The sequence below is a fragment of the Thamnophis sirtalis genome, unplaced genomic scaffold (assembly GCF_051295495.1).
Source record: "Thamnophis sirtalis isolate CommonGarterSnake01/CBP01778 unplaced genomic scaffold, rThaSir2_p1.2 scaffold_8, whole genome shotgun sequence".
Classification (NCBI taxonomy): domain Eukaryota; kingdom Metazoa; phylum Chordata; class Lepidosauria; order Squamata; family Natricidae; genus Thamnophis; species Thamnophis sirtalis.
Genome location: NW_028261388.1, coordinates 77,761,640 through 77,787,912, shown reverse-complemented (window position 1 = coordinate 77,787,912; position 26,273 = coordinate 77,761,640). Strand labels below are relative to the sequence as shown.

The 26,273-nt window shown below is 39.5% G+C and overlaps 1 protein-coding gene across 1 annotated transcript in view; it reads left to right on the top strand.

Annotated features, from left to right (window-relative positions):
• Window positions 1-26,273, top strand: part of GABBR2 (gamma-aminobutyric acid type B receptor subunit 2) — a 398,087-nt gene that overhangs the window by 197,195 nt on the left and 174,619 nt on the right. The window lies entirely within an intron of this gene.

Below are 26,273 nucleotides of genomic sequence, written 5' to 3'. Positions count from 1 at the left end.
TTATTGCACTCTATTATTATGACTGTGGATTTCAATTTGAAGATATAGTATAACTTTGCTTTATACTTTATGATGACATGAAAGTAAAAGGATATATGGCATAAAATTTAGTGGATTACATAGCAATAAAAGAATATCTTTTTTAAAAAATAAATAGGATCATTTATGTTAGAGACTGAATAAAAAATTAATGTTAAAGAATAGAAATATGGTAGGCCATTTTTTTTTATTCCTTCTGAAAAGTGAAATAAAATTTACAATTTAGAATAGTTGCTCTAGTAGAATTTCTTTCTTTCCTCTTATGCAGCCTCCTTCCTCTTCCTCTACTCCCTTTTGCCTTTCATTTAAAACAATGGCATGTTTTGATAGCCAAATATTGATGGAAATTGTAATAGTACAATAGCCTGGATTCATTTTAGCAAGAGTATATATTCAAGAGAAGATACATAATTTAAACCTGACCCTTTCCAGATGTGTTGGAATTGGAGCGTCAAGGTTTCCCAATGTATTTGGATGTCATTAGTTTGGCAAAAGTTGCCTTAAATTATCCCAATTGTGGGAGGTTTATTTTAATCATATATAAGAATCATGCTTTTAATATGTTATATTCCTGTGTCATATTTAGAAAATGTACTGTACAGATATATAGAACTGCAGAGTTAAAAAATGATTAACAAATAATTAGCATTATCAGAAAACTAAAATGTAGGCATGGAAAGGATTAAAGGGTCAGTTATCTGTATTACAACTGAAAAATTAATGAATTTAATTATAATTGAATATTTCCATCAATGAACTATCTATGTCCTTTCTGAGCTTTAAGAATTATTGAATTTACTTAGAATTGTTAAGCAAAAGTGCATTGAATGATTTTTTTAAAACTCATTGATAAGTTTATGTATTCAATTTCTATAGTCATTAATCTCAGCAAACAATTCTGAATGGCTCACAATTGAAAAACATATATTACAGTTAAAATCTTAAAAAACATTTTTAAAATAATAAAAACATTAAAATTTCTTATTCAAGTACATACAAAGCAAGACATTTGGCCAGTGAACAATATAGCCAGGTAGCAGAACATTGGCATATGTAGCACCCCAGGTTCGGCAGTATAGCTAAGGTTTTAAAGCTTTATGGAAGGCTAACAGGGTTGAGGCCATTCTAATCTCTGAAGGGAAGATGTTCCACACAGCAGGGGCTGCTGCAGAAAGAACTCATCTTCTAGGGTTCACTGACAAAAGGGCGACCGACAAAACCGCGCCTGACTAAAACGCGGTGACAAAACCGCGAGTTCTAAACCATGCCAATGAATGAGCGCTGAATCGCGCCAACAACAGCGCGGTGACAGAAGCACGCTATGAACCTAAACCTAAACCTAACCCTAAACCTAACCCTAACCCTAACCCTAAACCTAACCCTAACCCTTACCTTAACTTAAATCGCCCTTAAATCGCCCTTCGGTTGACGCCTGTTGGCGCCCTGTTGTCGGCGCATTGATGACATCGCGGTTTTAGTGATGCGGTTTTGTCAGCGTGCTTTTGTCGTGCGCACTTTTGTCGGGTCACGATCTTCTAGTCCCTGTTAGCCAACATTCTTTGGCTGATGGGATCTGCAGCATGCACATCCTATTTGATCTGGTCGGAAAGATTGAAACACTGGAAAAAAGGTGATCCCTCAGGCACCCTGGTCCCAAGCCATGTAGGGCTTTATAGGTAACCACCAACACCTTGAATTGCACCTGGAGAAAACACACTGGTGCAACTCACGCAGGAGTGATGTTACGTGTGTCATATATCTGGCACCACCTGCGAGAATTTAAAAATTAAGAAAGAAATAAAAATGACAATTCCAGAGAGGAACAATTTCCTTGTGTTAGACTTACCAAGGAGGCTGTTTAAATTATTGGAGAAATTCATAACAAGGATCCACAATCATCTGAATAAAGAGAAAGTTTGTATTTTAAAAAAAGGAATACAAAGTTGGTTTATAAAACCAGGTTAAAATGGGACATGTTATTTGTCATTCTTTTTAGAGGCTGATGTCTGGACTGGAAAAATGTGGCATATTGGATTTGGAGGCATTTAATATGATGGTTTCTCCCCTACAGTTACTTCATGTACCCGAATTTGATAGCATTTAAACTGGCTCTGTATTTAATTATCTTTTCACTTTCAGAAAGTTTTGTGAATTGGTTTTTAAAGGAGAAATTATCCTTCTTTGTTAGGTTAAATGTTAATCTTTTTTTGTGTTAGGATTCTGGGGATTGCTTAATATTTTCTAAATATGGATTTGTTTAGAGTTTAAAGTTGAGATATGTAAGTATTTAATTGGATAAATTATTATTTGGGATAGTTTTCTTTGGAACTTTTGGTATTTTGGATGGAAAACAGAGGCATGTTTTTTTTTTATAAAAGGGGGAAATGGTCCCTCTTTGTCATATTAAACTTGATTTTTTTGTTTATACTAGGATGTCAGGACCACTTCATGCTTTTCAAATGGGGTTCGTCTTACTGCTAAAATTGAGATGTGGAATGTTTAAGTTTTATATATGTTAATTAATGTTGTTGTTTTGCAGCTCTGTTTGGATTTTTGCTGATAATTGGATTGTAAAAGATACTACTTATTTTATTTGTCCATTGTTAAGAGATGAGTTATGGAATGAAGAGTTTTATATTTGTTAATTAAGAGGAGCTGAAGAGGTTGTGAAATTGATTATACATAGGATGAGGGTGAGAAGCTACATTTTTAGGGGAATTCTTTTTACTTTTTTTGCTTTCTTACACTAACTTTTACTTTTCTTTTTCTTTTTTTACTTTGTATTATCTTTTATTGTTGGAACTAAAACTTTTAAATAAATATGAATAAATTTATAAATAAAAAATAAATATCATAGAAAACAAGGCAGAAGTCACTCTATAAGTACCAGGAATAGGGTTTACGTTAATCCCAGGTCTATTTACCAACTGTGTTTCTCTACCTATTCAAATAAAAAAGGATCGTGTTCTCAGTACAACACCAAGTGCATTATGTAGCTGAATCTATATAGGTACCTGTTCTGACCCCCTCCTCCGTCCAGTAACGAATGCTGAGACAAGCTTAACTGGAATGTACTTTAATAGCAAGACACCAAAACCTCGGTGGCTGAAAGCCAAGCAGAACAAACAGATAAGGACCTTGGCAGCAACTCAGACAAACTCAGGCAGCAATAAACACATATAAGGCTTGGCAGCAATCCAGCCTGCCAAGCTCCCAGTAATGTCCTCCGACATTCAATCCTGCGTGACTTCTGCAAAGAGGGCCGTGTGCACAAGTAGCTTTTTATAGTTGAGAGAGGAGCCTAATGACCACCAGCTGAGTGCAATCACCTCCTGTAATTGCATAAGTGTTCCTGACGCCTAGTAGCTCTTCAATTGCGTGCATCCAGGAACAACTCACTACTGGCCTCCGGCTCACTCTCCCTTGTCTCCTCCCCACTGGTCCAAGGCTCAGGTGCCTCCTGGTGGCCAACCAGCCTCTCTGTGCCCTGCTCGGAGTCAGAACCCTGTCCAAGGTCCTCCACATCCTCCAAAGCCAACTCATAAGGCCCCTTGCTGTCGGAGTCTGGTGGCAGCTCCAATGGCTCCTGCTGGGCCACAACAGGTACCCACATTCTATAATATCATGATGAATTCCATTGTCTCTAAAGAAACAAGCTGAAGAGACCCTTTCTGATTTTGCATGATCAGATTTCTGTGAGGACAAGAATAATGAATCAGAGTATGAAGTAAGTCTCAATCCTTTGGCCAAAAATGACCTTCCCATGAAAACCCTTTATTCAGATCACTTGCTTCTATTATCATCACAGAAATCCTAACACCCAGACCATTCCCTATAAAGCAAGCAAGAAATCAAATCAGTGTTGGTGAAAGATTATTCCAAGTTTCAGCTCACATGAGCAATGGATTTGCTTTTAGGGAATGCTAAGCTATTGCATTAATTTATCAGAATGAAAGCAGAATCTGCTTTGCCAACTGATGAAAGAGTTCAGACAGCGAAATATATTTTCTTACGTTTTTCCTTTTATGCAGAGTTTGAAATGTGTCCAAAAGCAAATTTGCAGCTAGCATAAAATAAGGGAACGGCTTCATGTGATTGTTTCTTTTAAGTTAAAGATAAGGGCTAATATGCAAGACTTCAAGGCCTATACTCTAAAGTTCAGTTCTCAAAGTCTCCTCTCCTAATTATCAGAAACAGCGGGAATATCTGAAATCAATATTCTCCCAGGCCCTACCTCCTTGGTTGCTTGCAAGCCCTGTCCAATTTGGTCATTCGGTGGTATCCTTCAAGGAAGATAGAGTAGAATTATTTGCATGTACTCCAAATACTGCCAACCTAGCAGTTCGAAAGCATGTAAAAATGCAAGTAGAAAAATAGGAACCACCTTTGGTGGGAAGGTAACAGCGTTCTGTGCACCTTCGGCATATAGTGATGTGGGTCACTTGACCACGGAGACGTCTTTGGACAGCGCTGGCTCTTTGGCTTTGAAACGGAGATGAGCACTGCCCCCCTAAAGTCAGGAAAGACTAGCACATATGTGCGAGGGGAACTGTCAGTTCCTCTCCATTAATTAATTAGGAAAGAAAGACCACGAGACTCCATGTGTGGAAATCAAGTGTACTTTTACTAATTAAGAATGATTAAAGGCAAAGCGTAGCGAAGTCTGATTATTTAGGCGCGAAAGCGATTGATATATAGAATAGCCCATTCCCCATCCCTTGGCATCACAGTTCCAGTCCAATCATAATTCTTTCAAGGGTCAGGTGTGAGATAACATCAAAAGGCATCACGAAGATGGAATGTCGGTGCCGTTAGTCCTGGCGGGAAACACCCACGCATGCGTAGTCCGATCAGTCGGTGAACTCCAGAACCTTCCTCCAGCACAATGAGTAACCCCTCCCAAATACCATGCCCTCCCTCCCCGTTTCATGGCAGCTGAAGCGACAGCAAAGCAGAAGCTGACAGGAACCTTTACCTTTACCTTACTCCAAATGAAACACCTGCAAGGTTGGCTCTGTCAGGAAAGACCTGCTTGAAAGCCATCTTTGTATTTTGAAACAGATCTCCATGGGAAACCAAATGATGTCATCGAAGGAGGTTGCATTTCAGGCCCTGTTTGTTTGTTTATTGCTATAAGTCCCTACTTCACAAGAAATTGAAAGTGGGTGGTGTAAAATGCTAAATTAAAAATGCATAAGAAACAATCAGAATTTTAAAAATAATATAAAAAGGTAGCTAAAACAAGAGAGGATTCGAATGATTCTATAAAGGAACCATTGCAAAATCTCTCCAGCCCCTAGAAGATCCCAGGCCAGATGACATAGTCAGTTCTTGAGAGGCTTGTAGAATGTTGGGAGGGATGGAGTTAATCTGGTTCACCGACAAATGCACGCTCCACAAAAGCGCGCTGATGAAACCGCGGCGAGAAAACCGCAAGGTTGAAATCGCGCCGATGAATGTGCGCAGAAGCGCACCGACAACAGTGTGCTGGCAAAAGCACGCCTTCAACAAACAACTAATAACAACCTAATAACCCTAACCCTAACCCTAAACCTAACCCTAAACCTAACCCTAAACCTAACCCTAACCCTAACCCTAACCCTAACCCTAACCCTAAACCTAAACCTAAACCTAAACCTAAACCTAACCCTAAACCTAACCCTAAACCTAACCCTAAACCTAACCCTAACCCTAAACCTAAACCTAACCCTAAACCTAACCCTAAACCTAACCCTAAACCTAACCCTAAACCTAACCCTAACCCTAACCCTAACCCTAAACCTAAACCTAACCCTAACCCTAACCCTAAACCTAACCCTAAACCTAACCCTAACCCTAACCCTAAACCTAAACCTAAACCTAAACCTAACCCTAACCCTAAACCTGAACCTAAACCTGAACCTAACCCTGAACCGAACCCTAACCCGAACCCTTACCTTAACTTCAATCACGCTTTTGTGGGTGCGGTTTTATCAGCGCATTGTTGTGGGCGCGTTTATGACGCTGCGGTTTTCTCGCCGCGGTTTTGTCAGCGCGCTTAATCTCACTTCTGGGGGAAGAAGATTGCAACAAGGCAGGCACAGCAACAGAGAAGCCCCCCCCCTCCTCCGCTCCTGGGACATCCCCCCCCCCAAATGTAATTTCATTGCAGATGGGACCCACAGCATGCCTTCTCTGCCTGAACAGATGGGCCAAGCAGGTGTAATCAGGGATTGGCATCCCTTAGAAAACTCAGCCCCATGTCATAAAGGGCTTTAAAGGTCAAAACTTTGAATTAGACCAGGATGCAAACTGGCGACAGTGCAGCTTGCAGAGCTAAGATGTAACATCTATCATTCTAGGGGTGCGTATTATATAGGGGCTACAATTCCATGTAAGAAGTATATACATTTTCCCTTGAGACCTTTCACAGTATCTTTCTCAGTTTTTCTTTCTTTCTGGGATTTCAGCCAACTTGATAGGATATATGAAAATATTATGAATGGGCTTTGATTAGTGCTGGTTAAAACCCCAAAGATGTGGAAGACATCATGTAAGGAATCTGCCTAGAGAAACTGCAAACTATTTCTGTGCATGAAAAAAATAATTAGATAGATAGAAAAATACCGAGGATTGTTTTACGTATGCATGAACATTCTCTGCTTTCTCTACAGATTTAATTTTCAGCTTAGTTCATGAACCAATTCCACATAAAAGCTTTGTTCTGCTGTGATTTGAAAATTAAGTTTATGGTGTTAATAGCTCCATCAGCATACAACTATGGCTTGATCTTTTCATTGTGAAAGGATCTGATCCACCTTTTTAATTGTTTGGTTTTGTCATTTCTGTTTCTAACTCTTAGAAATGTATTTCAGTTCAGGGAAAGGGCACCAATTTTATGATATTTTTTCTCTTTTGTTTAATGCTTCCCCCTTTTTTTGTGTGGTTTTCTAATTTGCTGCCCATATGAAAGACTCCCTAAATGTGCAGTGTTTGTTCTTCAGCAAGTCAGAAAGTAGGAGGAAGAACCTTCTAATTTTTATTGAATTGTTCCATTGTTATATATTGTCATAATCGAGTGAGGACTACAAAGTTTATGCTCTGTGAAATAAATTGACTTTAAAGCGCATAATTCTTTTTTGGGTTGAAACAAACTTACTTTTGTCTTCCAAAACACTGGGCATCTATTTCTAATATAAATATGGAGCATAAATATAAAGTTTAAGTCCACTGAACTCACTGACTTTACTTAACTTTCTGTGAATTCATATTGAACGTGCTTTTTAAGCTATTTTAAATTTAAATTTATTTTTTTACATGTATTGCTATTTATTGATTTTACACTTTAAATAGCAGGTGAGATATTATAACCAATTAAAATAACCACAATAAAGAGAAACAGATTTTTTTTTAAAAAAAAAATAAAAACAGCACAACATGTTTGGAGTGAATCAAACCCATACAAATGTCATCAAAATAAGCTCATCCAACAGCCGAACTTTCCCAATGCTTGGGAAGGATCCTGATCATCAGCATTTTTTTTAGAAAGCTGGCAAGGTCAGGACCATCCTAATCTCCCAGGGGTGGAGGTGGGGGTATAAATTGTTCCATTAGGGCATTTGAAGACGCAGAGAAAATTTGCTTCTCGAATCTCATTTGATGGCATTAATATGAAGGATCTGGATCATGCCCACCTTTTCAGATCTTATAGGGACAGAGGTGGGTTCCTACCAGTTTGCGCCTGTTCGGTAGAACCGGTTCGTCAAATCTACTGAACCGGTTAGAAGAGGTTCCACCAGTGGACCCGGAAAGCAGGCCACACCTACAGAAGAGGTTCCAAAATTTTTTGAAACCCACCACTGCCACGCACGCACGCACACACACACACACACAGAAAGACTGACAGAGAGAGAGAGAAAGAAAGAAAGGAAGAAATAAATAAATAAATGAAAAAAGAAAAAAGAAAGAAAAAGAGTGAGAGAAAGATGAAAGAAAAAAGAAAAAAAGGGACAGAGAGACAAAAGGAAGGAAAGAGAGAGAGAGAGAGAGAGAGAGAGAGCACAGGGCCGGCAAGCCACTCTCACCAGGTCACATGGCCGGTAAGCCACTCCCACAAAAGAAGCCACACCCACAGAGTAGGTTCCAAATTTTTTTGAAACCCACCACTGTATAGGGAGCATAATTGGAGATAAGCAGTCCCATAAATAACCTGCAAGGCAGACCAGACTAAAAAAAATATTCTATATAGGTCAGATTACTATATAAATATAGTACATTCATCATCAACAACTATAATAATAGAATCTCTTAAGTCTTGATGTACTTCCCCTCTCCCAAAGTTTATCTTTGTATGAACTAGGGATGGGGCTTGTCTGAGTTGTTTTCTCAACATGTTTTGTTGGCCTGGGCTCAATCCCTGCTTATCTGACCATTGCCTTAGTAGTCTTATATAGTCTTAGTAGTTTGCTTTCTATATAACCCACCAGTATGACACACACAGTTTTATAGATGATATCCAGCATCATGAATTGCAGATGGAGGTTCTGCTAGGGGCAAACACAGCTCACAAAGTGGGTGTTACATGGATGTATGCCTATAACTACCTGCACCACTGTCTTCTGGACCAGATATGGCTCCTGTATTGTCTTTAAGGGCAGTTCTATGTAGAATGCATTGCAATAATGCTTACAGGCCACAGAATGAGTGATAGTGAATAGGGCATCTGCTTTGCTCAGAGTCCTATGTGTGTCTCCCATGGAAGAGTGGTGGGTTTCAAAAAAATTTCGAACCTACTCTGTGGGTGTGGCTTCCTTTGTGGGAGTGGCTTGCCGGCCATGTGACCTAGTGGGAGTGGCTTGCCGGCCATGTGTTTTCTTTCTCTCTCGCGCGCGAAAGCACATGTATAGACTCAGTGGTGGGTTTCCAATTTTTTTCGAACCTACTCTGTGGGTGTGGCCTCCTTTGTGGGAGTGGCTTGCTGACCATGTGACCTAGTGGGAGTGGCTTGCTGGCCACGTGTTGTCTTTCTTTCTTTCTTTCTTTCTCTCTCTCTCTCTCTCTCTCTCTCCTTCCTTTTGTCTCTGTCCCCTTTTCCTTTTTTTCTTTCATCTCTATCTCACTTTTTCTTTCTTTTTTTCTTTTTTTCTTTCTTTCTTCCTTTCTTTCTCTTTCTCTCTCTCTGTCTCTCTCTGTGAGTCTCTCTCTGTGTGTGTGTGTGTGTGTGTGAGTGGTGGGTTTCAAAATTTTTTGGAAGCTCTTCTATAGGTGTGGCCTGCTTTTCGGGTCGATTGGTGGAACCTCTTCTAACCGGTTCGGTAGATTTGATGAACCGGTTCTACCGAATAGGTGCGAACTGGTAGGAACCCACCTCTGCTCTCCACCCAAAGAAGTTTTATATTACAGGGATTTCATCCTATAATCTGAAAGCCTGGGACTCTAATGAGTGGTGTTATTAGGCTTTGTATTATTAGGATTTCTCAGGGTTTTTTTCACTATTGAAATGAAAATATATTTAATTGACACTTCCCTGCAGGGGAAGATCTGTAGTGGTTAAATTTAAGAAAAGTTGCCTTAAATTTTTTTTACCACTACTTGCATTATAGAAGAAATATGAAAAGGACAATCCAGAAGTGACAATAAATAACTGGAAAGAACAATATAAATACAGTGCATAGCTACATACATGAAATGAAAACATGTTGATTCATTATATAACTAAAATCATAAAAAAGGAGATTGCTGATAAAACAATTGCTATATTGCTATTGGTAATGAATTCTATGATGTTCCTACGATGAAAAATCGAAAGTTGAATTAAGACATAAATTCAGAGACAACTTGTTAAACAGCTAGCATATTAGATATGCCTTAATTTGTAAAATAGATTATAGTTCATTTGTGAAAAAAAATAGTTCATTCCACAGAACGATTACAAAATGATTCAGAAGTATTTCAGGTCTTGCCACAGACTTCTTCGCTATTCCTAGAGGCAACTCATCCTTTTTTCAGATTTGTGTATGAAACCTGGAAAAAGATGTGATTGCTTTATTTCTTTATTTTCTCAAATTTATCCCTGGATGCTCCTACCAACTTTGAATCATAATAAAACTCTATTAAGAAAAATAGATTTAGCAATAACAAACAATTAAGCCAATCATACTGGAAATAAAAACAGCCATTAGTACAAACTTAAATGAGTTTCAGACCCAGGGAACCACAGACCAGTCAGCATAACATCAATACCTGGGAAGATGCTGGAAAAGTTAATAAAAAACAGATCCTAGGAACATCGAAAAACAAATGAAGTTATAACTAAAAGCCAGCACAGATTTGTTAAAAACTGATCATGCCAAAACAATCTTATTTAATTCTTTGACAAAATGACTGAATTAGTAGACCAGCGAAATGCTGTGGGCGGATGTAGTATACTTAGATTTCAGCAAGGCATTCAACAAAGTAGACCACAACCTACTTTTTAGTAAGCTAGAAAAAATGTGGGATAGACAGCATCACCACCAGATGGATTTGTAAATGGCTGACAAATGAGTAGCAATAGCAATAGCAGTTAGACTTATATACCGCTTGATAGGGCTTTCAGCCCTCTCTAAGCGGTTTACAGAGTCAGCATATCGCCCCCACAGTCTGGGTCCTCATTTTACCCACCTCGGAAGGATGGAAGGCTGAGTCAACCTTAAGCCGGTGAGATTTGAACTGCCGAACTGCAGATAGCAGTCAGCTGAAGTGGCCTGCAGTACTGCACTCTACCCACTGCGCCACCTCGGCTCCAGAGTAGCCTTAATGGTACAACATCTACATGGAGGGAAGTAAGTAGTGGGTACCACAAGGTTCCGTCTTAGCCCAGTACTCTTCAATATCTTCATAAAAGACTTAGATGAGGGAATAAAAGGGGAACTCATCAAATGTGCAGATGACATTAAACTGGCAGGAATAACCATCACTCAGAAGGAAAGCTCAGGATCTGAAAAGATCTTGACAAACTTGAACAATGGACCCTATCCAATAAAATGAAATTTAATGTGGAAAAAAAAGCAAGGTTTTCACTTAGGTAGGAAAAAACCAAATGTACAAGTACAGATTATGCAAAACCTGGCTCAAAAACAGTAACCGTGAGAGGGACCTTGGAGTCTTAGTGGATGACCAATTAAATATAAGCCAACAGATGTGACAGCAACCAAAAAAACTAATACAATCCTTGGTTCAGTGGTGGGTTTCAAAAATTGTTCGAACCTACTCTGTGGGTGTGGCCTCCTTTGTGGGAGTGGCTTGCCGCCCATGTGACCGGATATGAAGATGCCGACGACACTTGTCAGAACCACCTTAAATTACCTCACACACAGCACTGGCATGCAGAAGAATATGATGTAAACTTATTTTTTAAAAGGCATCTTTGGTTTGCGTTAAAACAACTTCAACACACGCAATGTTCTGATTGCACCACAAATGCAGTAGTCATCCTTACCTTTCACAGAGGCACAGAGTTTTATAAATAGGAGCATGATAGTGTAGAATAATCATATCCAAGGACCAGTGGTGGGTTTTAAAAAAGTTTGGAGCCTCTTCTGTAGGTGTGGTCTGCTTTCCGGGTCCACTGGTGGAACCTCTTCTAACCGGTTCGGTAGATTTGACGAACCGGTTCTACCGAATAGGTGCGAACTGGTAGGAACCCACCTCTGCCTTGGTTATATCAACAGAAGCACAGAATCAAAATCACATGAAGTATTAGTACTGCTTTATAAAGCCTTAGTAAGACTATACCTGGAATTTTGCATCCAGTTTTGATCACATTACAAAAGAAGATGTTGAGACTTTGGAAAAAGTGCAAAGCGCAGAAAAAGAGCAACTGATGATTAAAGGCCTAGAGACTAAAACATATGAAAGACGGTTGCACAATTTGGGTTTAGGTAAACTAGAGAAAAGGACTAGGGGGGAACGTGACAGTAGTATTCCATTAGTTAAGAGGCTGCTCCAAAGAGGAGGGAGGTCAATTTATTTTCCAAAGCACCAGATGGCAGGACAAGTCACAATGGATGGAAACTAATCAAGGAGAGAAGCAACCTTGAATTAAGGAGAAACTACCTAACAGTGAGGACAATTAACCAGTGGAACACTTGCTGTCAGACTTTTTAGGTTGCATTTAAAGGTAATCAAAGAGATTGATGACTGTAAGGTAATTTTGAAAGAAACACCCCAAAACTCTGGTTATTATATGGAAGGCTCTGGGCCTAGTTAATTCTAAGCAGACTTTCTTTTGTTAGTAGCACTGACAAAACATGCTACTACTTGTGCTGCCACCTGTGCTGCCCATTCTTACCACTAGCGCTTATGTTTTGGGTAGGTCATATACTCCACTGTTCTAACCCCCCCTTGTTCCACACCAAAGCACACTCGAGCCAAAGATAAGTTACGGCATTTAATTAACAGACAAACAGGTCCTTGGCAGCAAACCGGCACAGATAAGCTTGGGCAGCAATCCAGCACAGATAAGCCATGGCAGCAATCCAGCCTGCCAAGCTCACAATAATGTTCTCCAACATTAGTTCCTGCGTTGATTTCTGCAAGAGGAGCGTGTGGACAAGCAGTCCTTTTATAGTCTGGAGAGGAGCCTAATGACCACCAGCTGAGTGCAATTATCTCCTGTACTTGCGCAACTGTTCCTGACGCCTATTAGCTCTTCGGTGCTGTGCATCCAGGAACAACTCACTGCTGGTGTCCGGATCACTCTCCCTTGTTTCCTCCCCACTGGTCCAAGGCTCAGGTGCCTCCTGGTAGTCAACCAGCCTCTCTGCGCCCTGCTTGGAGTTGGAACCCTGTCCAGGGTCCTCCACATCCTCCAGAGCCGATTCATAGGGCCCCTCACTTTTGGAGTCTGGTGGCAGCTCCAACGGCTCCTGCTGAGTCACAACATTTCCCCTCCTCCCCCCAAAAATCAGGCTAGGACTTATTTTCGGGAAAACACAGTAAAAATGTGCTAAAAATCCCACATTAAAAAAAAAATTCACAGAGAATCCTGCAGAAAGACTGTATTAATAAATAATAAATAAAGATGTGCTGTCAATGTGAAAGGTCAGAAAACATTTTAAACTCATTTAAGAAGCACACACAGTTTTATACGGTGATTTCTTCCTCCTGTCCTACACCGCCACCCCATCAAAGTTGCTACTGAAGCTTATGAAGATTCATTTAACTGATGATAATGTAAACCTATGTTGCCTATCCAACTGGAATCCAAATGGTATGGTTCATTGAGTAATTGGGTTTATATTTTTAAAGCTACATGCATAGTGCTCCTTCCTCATATTTAGCAACTCTGTGAGGTAAGGAAGTCAGAAGGCACTTGAGCTTCTGTGATGAAAGGTGGACAAGAATATACCACAGGTCTCTTCATTTTCTGTCCCATACCACTGTACCACACTGGTGTACTTCTAAAAGCAATCATATACTGTACGTGTACTATATAATCAAAAGGGAGCATAGCAGGGGTGGGTTTCTCACCCCGTTCCAACCGGTTCGGTTGGAACGGGGCCAGCAGCATCCTCGTGCACACATGGGGTGCACGCATGCATACTAGCGTCTGCGCGACGCTCCAGCTGCTCCTGGACGATCGCGCAGGCGCTGTATGCGTCCTGTGCATGCGTGGAAGCGCAGAACTCGTCAAAACCGGGTAAGGACCGCGGGCGGGCGGGCGCGCCCTTTGCCGTTCCCGGAAGTTACTTACTTCCGGGTTCGGCGACCAACCAGTTCGCAGGGACCGCCGCGAACCGGTTGAAACCCACCCCTGGACCATAGTGAATTTAAAAAGATTTGCAGTTTAGATAGCTTGGTTTTATTTCTTATGATATGTGTGGCATTTCCTTGTTTTTATTAATACAGCACTGAGCATTTGAGTAGTAATCCAAAATTAAGACTTGCGTTGTTCCTCATTATAAAACAAACACAAGCTCACTATGCTGAGCTACGGGTGGGGGAAGCTTTTCCTGACCTTTTTTTAGCTGTTCGAAAGGTCAGCATAAAAAATGTTCTAATACAAAGCCAGTTCTTGTCTGACTTTGCTAATGTGACATTTGGATCAAGGTTGTGTCAGTGTGATGTGACAGCAGGCTAACATTGCCTGGCATTAACAAATAACATGAGGTCTAACTGGGAGAGGAAAACCATTTTCACAACCCAATCAATCCTGCAGCTTCCCATCTAAATGTGGAGAAAATCCTAGCTAAATATAGCCTTTTAAATGTTAACACCCCAAGGACAGTCCAATTGATCTTGGATTCTCGCTTTTAGTGGGTCAAATCTTATCTCCCAGATAGCTCTACAGTATTTAAGAGATTGCTTTATTGAATGTTCAATTTGCCAAGTGACAAGGAGATGGTTTAGAATATTAGCTATATAAATGATGGAATCCAAAGTGGTACTTATCGCTTACAAAGCCTGATTCTCTCCTTTGTTTTTGCCAATCCTGTAAGGTCAGGCTGACCATCATCTTCTTACTCCCATTCATTAAGCCAGTGGTAGTCAACCTTTTTCTACCTACCGCCCACGAATGGATCTTTCTTCATGGAAAAATGTCCTTCACCGCCCACCGGTTTTTGCGCAAGTGCGGAACATGAGCATATTTCTTTTTTTCAGACATGGGTTTTAAATTTGTTTCACAATTTAACAACTACTTTTACTCTCTCCACACAGGGCTTTTTCCCCTCCTCTTTTCCCTTTTATTACAAACACCAAAAACAATGCTGTATTAGGTGCCGATTTTTATTAAGTGTCACCATCAAAGCAAAATTCCTTTCCCTGCCTTCTTTTTTACCTTTCTTATAGTATTTCACTATATCAATGACCATTTATTGGCTTAAAATGCATTTCTTTCCAGAGGGACTGTCCCCATTAGTGTTGACTGACAATTTCCCTTCCCCCTGGAAACAAGCAATTGATCACAAGCTGGGCTCTTATGGGCTCTCACCATTATTCTTAATGTCCCTAGGCGTTGAGCAAGCAAAACAAGTAGTAATCAATAGAATGAGGGACATGGCGTTCCAAGAAGAACTAAATAGGTTGCCTCTCCACAGTAGGGACAGAATCAAACAGGGTGTGTGGGAATCGGCAAGATATCTAAATGACCTGATCTCTCCAAAACAAAGAATAGCTTTCTTCAGAGCCAGATTTAACATTCTTCCTTCAGCGCTCCTCCAGGGCAGGTATAAGAGAACACCTACAGCAGAACGGGTTTGTATATGTGGTAAAGGAGAAGTGTTGAATGCAAGTTTTATTATCTTCTTTCTTTTGTTCACATATTGTTTTTTTTTTTTTTTTTTAACAGAACTTTTTTATTTTTCTTTAAAAAAAAACACAAATATGTCATCATTTGTCAATCATTAAAACATTGAAGTACAATTTTTTTTTGTGTGTACCCCTCCCTCCCTCCACCCCCCCACCCCCCCTCCTCCTTCCCCCCCCCCGACTTCCCAGAACCCGTACACGGTATAGAATTTTAACTAATACAGTCTAAAATCTATTGAGAAAAAAGAAATAAAGAAATTAATGACATTCTAGATTGACCTTAGCTTCTTCTTACTGAACTAACTTTAAACAATTTAAATCATTTCTGATCTTAAGCATAGGCTAACTGGAATTTCTTAGTCCCGTATTTATTTTGTATATAATCAATCCATTTTTTCCAGTCTCGTTTATATCTCTCATTTGAATGATCTTTGAGATATGCCGATATTTTAGCCATTTCAGCTAAGTTTGTTACTTTCAATGTCCATTCTTGAATTGTAGGCAAGTCTTCCTTCTTCCAATATTGCGCCACCAACAGTCTTGCTGCAGTTATCAGGTGCAGAGTCAAATTGGTCTCTACCACTGTAAAGTCAGTACATATACCTAGTAAAAATAACTGAGGACTAAACTTTATCCTTCTTTTAAAAACATTTTGCATGACCCACCATATTTTTATCCAAAATGCTTTAACCTTTTGGCAGGTCCACCATATATGATAATATGTAGCATCGAGAGAACCACATCTCCAACATTTAGGCTGTACATTCGGATACATAGAAGCCAACTTTTTAGGATCTAAATGCCATCTATAGAACATCTTGTAAAAATTTTCTCTCAGATTTTGAGCTTGTGTAAATTTCACATTTCTTACCCAGATTCTTTCCCATGTATCCAACATTATTGGTTCCTCAATATTTTGAGCCCATTTTATCATACAATCTTTAACTAATTCTGTTTCCGAATCCATCTGTATTAATACATTATATATCCTCTTTATATGCATTAAGCTTTGATCTCTTATTTGTTTAAACAAGTTATCCTCAACTTGAATAAAGCCAATTTTTTGATCTATTTTCCACCTAGCCTGTAATTGCCCATACTGGAACCATGTTTGAACTACCTTCTCCTCTTTTAATACCTCTAAAGATTTTAATTGTAATACCCCCCTTTCCGAGGTAAGAAGCTGTCTGTAGGTAATTCTGTCCTGTTTTTGTGCTGTATTCATATTTTCAATTGCGTGTCTAGGAATTGCCCACATGGGTATCTTGTCATTTAATTTATATTGATATTTCTTCCAGACCAGCAATAAAGCATTTCTTAAAATATGACTTTTAAAGTTCTTATCCAATTTTTTGTTGAATAACAGGTAAGCATGCCAACCAAATACCAGATCGTGTCCCTCAATGTTCAATATTCTATCATTGGTTAAGTGAATCCAGTCACTAATTACAGATAATACCACTGCATCATAATATATTTTTAAATTAGGTAGTTTCAGTCCTCCTCTCTCACGTACATCTTGCATTATTTTCATCTTTACCCTCGGCTTCTTTCCTGCCCACACAAATTTGTTGATTCCCTTCTGCCATTCTAAAAGGTTCGCATCTTTTTTAAGTATAGGTAACATTTGGAAAAGAAATAAAAAATTTGGTAAAATGTTCATTTTCACTGCCGCTATCCTACCCAGCAAAGATAAGTGCAGTTTCTCCCATTTTTTCATCTCTGTCTGTATGCTATGCCAAAGTGGTTCATAATTATGCTTATATAATTTCCCATTTGAAGTTAAAATGTTAACTCCAAGATATTTAACTTTTTTAACTACCTCACATCCTAGCATCACTCCTAATTCTTCCTTTTGTTTAATATTCATATTTATAGCTAATATTTTGGTTTTTCCTAAGTTTATTTTAAAGCCCGACACTTGACCATATTGATTAATCATATTCATTAAAACCATACTAGATTCCTGCGGTTGTTCCAATATTATGACCAAATCATCCGCAAAAGCGCGGACTCTATATTCTTGCTGCCTAATCTTGATCCCTTTTAAACCATCCAAGCCCCGTATTTTATTCAACAATACTTCCAAAGTTATAATAAACAATAATGGGGACAAAGGACAGCCCTGTCTTGTACCTTTTCCAATTTGAAAAGAGTCTGTTAGACTTCCATTGACTATAATTTGTGCTGTTTGCTGTTGGTATATTGCTTTAATTGACTGTAGAAAATTATCTCCTATCTGCATTTTTTGCAGTATCTTCAACAGAAATTGCCAGTTAACTCGATCAAAGGCCTTCTCAGCATCCAAAAATATAAACGCAGCAGGGATCTGGTTGTTCTTTCCCAAATATTCTAATGCATTAATAATTAATCTAACATTACTTTTCATCTGTCTCCCTTGTATAAAACCTGTTTGGTCCGTGTGTATCAATTGTTGAATGACCAACATTAACCTATTTGCTAATATTTTAGTAAAAATTTTATAATCTACATTCAGTAATGAAATAGGTCTATAATTTTTGGGTTGAGTAGTATCTTGTTCTTCTTTGGGTATCAAAGATATAAACGCTGTCTTCCAAGATGGAGGGACTTTACCTTCCGTTTGAATCATATTAAATAATTCTCTAAGAGGTTCTACCATTTCTAACTGTAAGTTTTTATAGTAAACCGCTGTCAAGCCATCTGTACCTGGTGCTTTCCCTAACTTTAATTGCTTAATTACCTGCAGGATTTCCCCCGAGGTTATTGGTTGATTCAATTTTTGCCTGTGTTCTTCTCTAACTGAAGGTATTTTCTCTTTGTCTAAATATTTGTCTATGTCTAAACCATTAATTTTATCCCCTTTATACAGTTCTGTAAAAAATTCCCAGAAAGCCTTTTGAATCTCTTCCTGTTGAAACACCTCCTTCCCTCTGTAAAACAGTTTAGATATATTTCGAGTTTTCCTTTTTTTCCTAATCTGATAAGCTAACCATCTGCCAGGTTTGTTTGCATTACAAAAAGTATTGTGTTTTGCATATAATAGATTAGTAGCCACCTGGTCAGAGATCAACATGTCAAATTGAGATTTTAATATGTTAATAGCTTCCTTAACCTTTGTATCGTCTGGGTTCATTGTTAACTCCAGCTCTTTTCTCTTAATTTCCTCTTCCAGTTCTGTTCGTTTTAACCCTTGCTTATTTCTATGTGTTTTATTTATATTCATCAAAACTCCTCTCATATACGCTTTGCTTGCGTCCCATACAAATTCCATAGATGTACCCTTATTCATATTCAAAACAAAATATTCAGATAATAATTTTTTACAATCATTAATATACTTTTCATATCTAAATAAGTTTTCATTCAATCTCCAAGACCTTCTTGCCTGCACTACCCTTCCCAACTCCATCCAAACTGGATTATGGTCAGAAAGGACCCTAACTGCAATCTTTGTTTTCTTGACCCTAGAAAGCAAATAGTTAGTGGTTAGGATAAAATCAATCCTTGAAAGGGATTGATGCCTGTCCGAGAAGAAAGTGAAGTCATATTCCTCTGCATTTCTTTCTCGCCAAATATCTCTCAATTCAAAATCATCCATAATGTCAAAGAAAGATTTGGGTAACTTTGCTTGCATCTTGGTATTTAGGCGGGAAATCTTCTTATCTCTCTTAGTGTCTATCACTCCATTCCAGTCACCCAATAGTATACAGGAACTATAGTCCCACTGTACTAATTTAGCATGAAGATTTCTATAGAATCTATCTTGCTGTTGATTGGGAGCATAAATTCCCAAAAGTAAAGTCTTTTTCCCTTCTAAGATTAAGTCTAAAGCAATATATCTTCCGAAGGGATCTGCTTCTATTAATTCAGCTTTCATATCTTTTCTTAAGTATACAACTATACCATTCTTCTTTTCCATAGCAGAAGCTGCAAAATGTTGACCAAGTTTTGAGTTGATCAAATATTTTTGATCAGTTGACTTGATATGAGTTTCTTGCAAACAAATTACATCGTTCTTAAACTGTTTGAGATAATGAAATATTTTCTTCCTCTTCTGTGGAGAGTTCAGTCCATTGACATTCCATGTTAAAATCTTAGTTGTCATTTTTGGTTGGTTGAAGCATTTTTAGAGCTTCCTGCACGGCCTGTTTAACCTTAGGTCTAGCTCCTCCCATTGCTTCCAGATTTGTTGTTGTAGATCCTTGATCGATGGCCGATGATTGTTGATGCTGTTGCTTTTTAGCTTGTTTCTCCATACGTCTAGTAGTCGTGCGGCTAGGTCTTGGTTCCATAGCACCTTGCACTTCTAGAGAAGAAAGATGCTCCATCTTGTCTGATGGTTGTGTAGTTTGCTGTCTATCCTGTCTTTCTTGTGGTCTTTCTCTGGGTCCAGATGGTGCAGGGTGTCCGGCCTTCAATATATTATAATAAAAATCTCGGGCTTTCCATACTGAGTTGAGGCGGTACCTTTGCTTATCAAATGTAAATATGATGCCAAATGGTGCATCCCATCTATACTGTATCTGGCGATTTCTGAGTTCTTCAACCAAAAAAGCGTAGTCTCTCCTGGCTCTTAACATTGGAGGTGGTATCTCTTTCAAAACAACCAGGTCTTGACCGCCAATTTGAAGCTTAGTGTTATAAGATGCTTGCAGTACCATATTTCTAAACTCTCTTGTAGTAAAATATATAACGATGTCTCGAGGAAGCTGCTTCTGCTTTGCCAGCCAGGAGTTGACGCGGTAAGCTTTGTCAATTTGCCAGCCTTGATTGGTCCCTGGTCTTCCCATCAGGTGGTCAAAAGCTTCCGATAGGATCTGTTTCAGGTTCTCCTGTTTCTCCTCACGCAGCCCCCTTACTCTTAATGCGAACTCCATTTGTCGGTACTGTATCATAATAATTTCTTTTTCAGCATTTTCCACTTTTTGTTCCACCACCTCTGTTTTCAATGTCAAGTTAGCATTGGCATCATTAAGAACCTCTAAAGTATCTTCCACTCCAGAAATATGTTCTGTTAATACAGTTACAAGACTCAGCATGTCGTCTCTAATTTTATCAACCTTAGCCTCAAATTTCTCATACAACTCCTGTTTAAGTCCTTTTATTTCACTTTTAATTTCATTTTTAATTTCTTCTTTCATTTCTTTTATTTCCTCTTTTCTCTCCTCTCTATTATCTCTAAATTTATCTTCCATTTTAATTGTCTGTGCATTAAGAGCCTCGCTTAGATTACTCAGAAAAAATTCTTTCGTTAACACATCCCCAGCAGGGGGCGTAGGAAGCGGAGGCTGCAGCTTTGTGCCAGGCACTGAGGATGTGCCCCTGGAAGTAGAGGGTGACGACTTCAAGTTAATATTTGGTTTTGAGGCCATTTCAAAATTTATCTGCCTGCAGTTAATAAAACTCTATTGCCTAAATAAGCAGCTTTAAAAAAAGAGGCTTTTATTTTGAAGTTTAAGGCTTGGCAAAACTTTCAGTGAGTAAACATTGTAACAAGACCATTCAGCAGATTCATCACCATTTAACTTCCAAATAAGCAAGGTTAATAAAGGAGTAAAATTCTTCTATTGTGAAACCAAAACAAATGATAAGCAATCTCTCTTGTTTTGAATTCTTTTGAGGATTTGCTTTGTCTAGCAAAAAGTGTTCGTTATTACCGGAGAAACCAGGCTGCTCGGCGCCATTTTAGAAGCCTCTGAGTAAATAATTTTTCGGAGGAGAAAAAGAAAAGAAGCTAAAATGTTGATAAGCAATTAATGTCCACAGTGAACGGATCCAGCTCGTGATAAGAATAAATTAAACAAAACTTTGATCAGAGTGGGAGAGACCTACTTTGTCCTGCGCAAGGCAGTTTGAAGTTCCCAGCACGGACGGCCGTTCTGCCTTGGGCTAGCCCCCCTTTCCTTGCAAGCACAAAAGCTGCAAAAATCGAAGAGCATTTGCCAGCAAAACAGTTTCTTCTTTCCTTCTTGCCTGAAGGATAAGAAAACCTGATAAGACGTCAGATGGAAGATCCTCTAAACAGGTACGTAGCCAGGAATTCGGAGGCAGCTGATTTTTGCTGCTTCCACCAGTAGGCTCCTCCCAGGAAGCCCAAGGAGAAGTGGAAGATAATTCACATGTTCTATTACACTGCGAGCTATACAGAGCTTGTAGGTCTGCATATATTCTCCCCTTATTAGAGAGATTGCCAGGGAGGGCAGACAATGTTTATCTAGGCTTCCTCCTCCAGGACACTAACCCGGTTACCACGTATGCAGTGGCAAAGTTTTGTGCTGCTGCAATGTCCATAAGAAAAAAATTGGCTACAGAAGTATAGTACCATCTTGTACCAATTATCTGGACATACCTTTAACAGTCTTTGGACCACTATGTTATTATCCACTTTTAATGTCAGTACTTTTTAATTATATTTTAATGTTAGTATTTTTTTAATCTAGTGTAAAAACAAATGTATATTGCTGGTCTTTGACCGTAATAAAGATCTTACTTACTTACTTTCTATATCAAGGATCTCTTTTTCCCTTTTTTATTTTCTCCTTCTTCTTCCTTTACTTCTTTCTTTCTTTTATTTTATAAGATAACAAAACTTAATTTATGAGCCAGACTAAAGACTGCTTACTCTCCTCCTTTATTTTATCCCCTTTTCTCTATTTTTCTTCCCTTTTCTTGTTAATTTTTTTTAATCTTTTCCTTTTTATCTCCTTTTTTTTTTTACCTTCCTTAGGGCAATGTACAAAAGTAAGGCTGAGCTAGTTAGCCCACTGATTATTATTAGCCAACAACAATTCTCTCCTGCCTATAACTTTTCTTTCTCCTATTTTGCAACTTGCTCTGCTCCGCTTTATTTTATAAGATAACAAAACTTATCTGCCTGTCCCTGATATCAGTTTCCACTCCTCCCCTTCCTCTTCCCACGTGTTTGCTTGTTTGCGTTCACGCGCACGTTGGTTTACTGATGTGTGCGCTCGCGCCTGCCCACTCACTCAAAAGGAGGTTTTAACCTCTGAAGTCCCTACCGCCCACCTGGAATCCCGAAACGCCCACTAGTGGGCAGTAGGGACCAGGTTGATGACCCATGCATTAAGCAATGTCGTCGGCGAGGATCTAAAAAGCATGCTTTCTTGTTTGTAGCACCTGTACTCTGGAACAGCATCCCTTCCCAGTTATGAATTGCCCTATCTCTGCTCTCTTTAAAAGAAGCGTTGAAGACCTGTTTCCCCAGGGTTTAGGTAAAGGTGAGTTATGGACTACCTTTGTGAGAAGTTCTGACCTGTTCCATTGAGATTACCATCTTCCCTTTCTGTTGTTCTGTTTCTTTGGTTTTCAGTTATTCTGCTCCTAGTCTCACCAAAAAATAGGGTGACGTTAGGAATATGAAAAATAAATCAGGGTAGGACCAAAGCAATTTACACTTGAGAGCAGATCATTCTGCATTCTGCACTGTGCGTTGCACTGATTCACCATCAATGCCTGTAGTTGTTCAAGATTATCTTTATTTATTGAAAATTTTGAAAAAAAACACCTTTTACAATTATTTAGCAACAGCAATAGCAGTTAGACTTATATACCGCTTCATAGGGCTTTCAGCCCTCTCTAAGCGGTTTACAGAGTCAGCATATTGCCCCCAACAACAATCCGGGTCCTCATTTTACCCACCTCGGAAGGATGGAAGGCTGAGTCAACCCTGAGCCGGTGAGATTTGAACAGCCGAACTGCAGAACTGCAGTCAGCTGAAGTAGCCTGCAGTGCTGCATTTAACCACTGCACCACCTCGGCTTTGTATTTACCTTCCTCCCCCTACCCTCCCCACCCAAACCACCCCCAACCTTCCCCCCCCCCCCCATGACTTCCCAGAACCAATACAGGGTATAAATCTTTAACAAAGATATTCTAAGATAAACTTTAAAAAAAAAGTTAGTATCATCTTTCATTTGAGCTTTAACTCCTCTTTGCTAGGCTAGCTCTAAACAGATTATATCATTCCTTGTTTCTTCAGTCATAAACTATCTGGAATTTCTTAGTCCCATATTTATTTTGAGTATAGTCAATCCATCTTCTCCACTCCAGTTTATATCTCTCGTTTGAATGGTCCTTGAGATATGCTGATATTTTAGCCATCTCTGCTAGGTTTGTTGCTTTTAATGTCAAGATTATTTTTTGAAGTATTAATTTTTAGGCATATGGCCTCTTCATGGTCATTTACCTTAGTTTGACACTGCAACCGTGAAATGAGCTTTTGATATATTTTAAAATGTTTATATATTTTGGCAAAGCTTGAGGCGACGCACAGAAAAATACAGCAACCATTTAAAAAGCATCTTAAATCTAAGATTTTTATGTATTATAATTTCACCAGAAAAAGGTATTCTGTGCATCTATAATAAAATCAGCTACCTTGAGCTGTCAGAATTCATAATAATAAAGGCTGTGGGCTCTGCTGGATATTTGGAGAAAGGGTATGAAAAAATGTTCTATCCCCCTTTTGTTTCTGGCAAAAGGAAATCATCTGTCACCACAGATCACACCGACATATTGAGATATTTCATTGAGAAATCAGGTTTGACAAATTCAAGATGCTGTCCGAAGAGCTATCACTGTTTGTATCAAATTTCACTTACCTTTTCTTAATATTTGAGTGAAATAAACTTTAAGCACCCATCGTGCCAAATGAAAAAAGAATTGCTGGATATTCTTCCGATTTGATATGACTAGAATGTTCCCATCTTCCACAAGTGCGTATCTGAAGTGATAAAACAGTTTCTAAAAATGATGGTAACATTTCAGGCTGCATAAATAGTTAATGAGGGAAGTAATTATAGCCGGGATCCTCGGAAAAGTGAACTGTTTCATTCTCTGCTGTAAAGAAGGAACTTCTCTTTTTGAGTTTACTCAGCATAAATCTCTAACTGGAGCAAAGCCATGATTGAAGTGTGCTGTCCAACTAAATCTATCAATGGATTGGCCTTTAGGCTTTTAACACAAAGCAAAATTATTCCCTAAATGCAGGCTGTCAGTTTGAAGAAATCAATTTCTTGCCTTCTTTAGCTCTCTCGTACAAGTCAGCATTATACTGGCTTTAAATATATTGAATGCTAGTAGACATATCCCAGAACAATAGACTAGATAAATAGTTAGTGCTCATTTTCCCCATCCTGTACCACCAATGGCCCATTGCGATCCCCAAAGTGTGTTCAATTAGCACTTGCTCCCTTTCTGGGGAAAAAAAAACATAGAATTAGAATTAGAATAAGTTTATTTATAGGCCGCCCTTTTCCCTGAGGGGACTCAGGGCGGCTAACAACTTATATGGGAGGGGATACATACAATGACATATAGCATAACATGTAATTAAAAAATAAGCAACATTCATTCAGCAGTCGGGAGGGGGCGAATTATAATCTTTACCCCCAGGCCTGACGGGATAGCCAGTTCTTGAGGGCTGTGCGGAAGGTCTGGAGGGTGGTGAGGGTACGAATCTCCATGGGGAGATCGTTCCAAAGGGTCGGAGCTACTACTGAAAAGGCTCTCCTCCGCGTAGTTGCCAGCCGGCATTGGCTGGCAGATGGCACTCAGAGGAGGCCTAATCTATGAGATCTAATGGGTCTCGAGGAGGTAATTGGCAGGAGGCGGTCTCTCAAGTACCCAGATCCACTACCATGAAGGGCTTTGTGGGTGGTAAGAAGCACCTTGAAGCGCACACGGAGATCAACAGGTAGCCAGCGCAGCTCACGGAGGATAGGTGTTATGTGGGCGAACCGAGGTGCACCCACAATCACTCGCGCGGCCGCATTCTGGACTAGCTGAAGCCGCCGGATGCTCTTCAAGGGCAGCCCCATGTAGAGCATGTTGCAGTATTCCAGCCTAGCAATAGCAATAGCAGTAGACTTATATACCGCTTCATAGGCCTTTCAGGCCTCTCTAAGCGGTTTACAGAGTGTCAGCATATTGCCCCCAACAATCTGGGTCCTCATTTTACCCACCTTGGAAGGATGGAAGGCTGAGTCAACCCTGAGCCGGTGAGATTTGAACCGCTGACCTGCTGATCTAGCAGTAGCCTGCAGTGCTGCATTTAACTACTGCACCACCTTGGCCTAGAGGTCACAAGGGCACGAGTGACTGTTGTGAGAGCCTCCCGGTTCAGGTAGGGTCGCAACTGGCGCACCAGGCGAACCTGGGCAAATGCCCCCCTGGTCACATCTCCTGCTTTGCACTGGAATTCCAATTCAGCAGGTTAACCAATTCAAACGTCTTGGGTTTCTAGTGGAAAAATAAAAAAACAGCATCAAAATTGGAAGCTCACAGCAGAACTAGCCATGCTGCTCCGGTCTTTGGAACACAAACTGGTCTCTGTGGGGGAAAAAAAAACAAAATATTTTAGTGAAATCAAATATGTATGCAAATCTTTCCAGGCACTAGCACTGACATTCTTGCTGTATGCTTTGAGATAAGAACACTGTTAAAACAGACCAAAATAAACTTGATATTTTCCTAATGTGGTATCTACAACACATACTGGCACGACTGCCTTAAGAATGATAACATCATACTGAGGTGCAGTGAATAACCGACAGTTATAGATGAAACATAAGAAAGCAGATTCAGATGGTTTGGATGTATATGAAGAATGGCAGAACATTGCATGCTTCCCCAGACTACTGCGAACAACATGGTCTGCACTGTTGAAGGTCCAGCAAACAGCAACTAAAGAATGTGTTGGCAAAGCAAATTTAAGACCTTCTGAAAACCTAAGCTCTATTTGAATAATGTGAAACAAGCAGTCCTCAGTCAGAAAGCATGGAAACCTGTTACAGGAAATAGGCTCCAGAGGAGGAAAAAGAGAAGGGACCTTGGAGGTCTTCTAGTCCAACCCCCTGCCTAGGCAGGAAACCCTATCCCGTTTCAGACAAATGGGTATCCAACATCTTCTCAAAGACTTCCAGTGCTGGGGCATGGACACCTTCTGGAGGCAATTTCTGTTC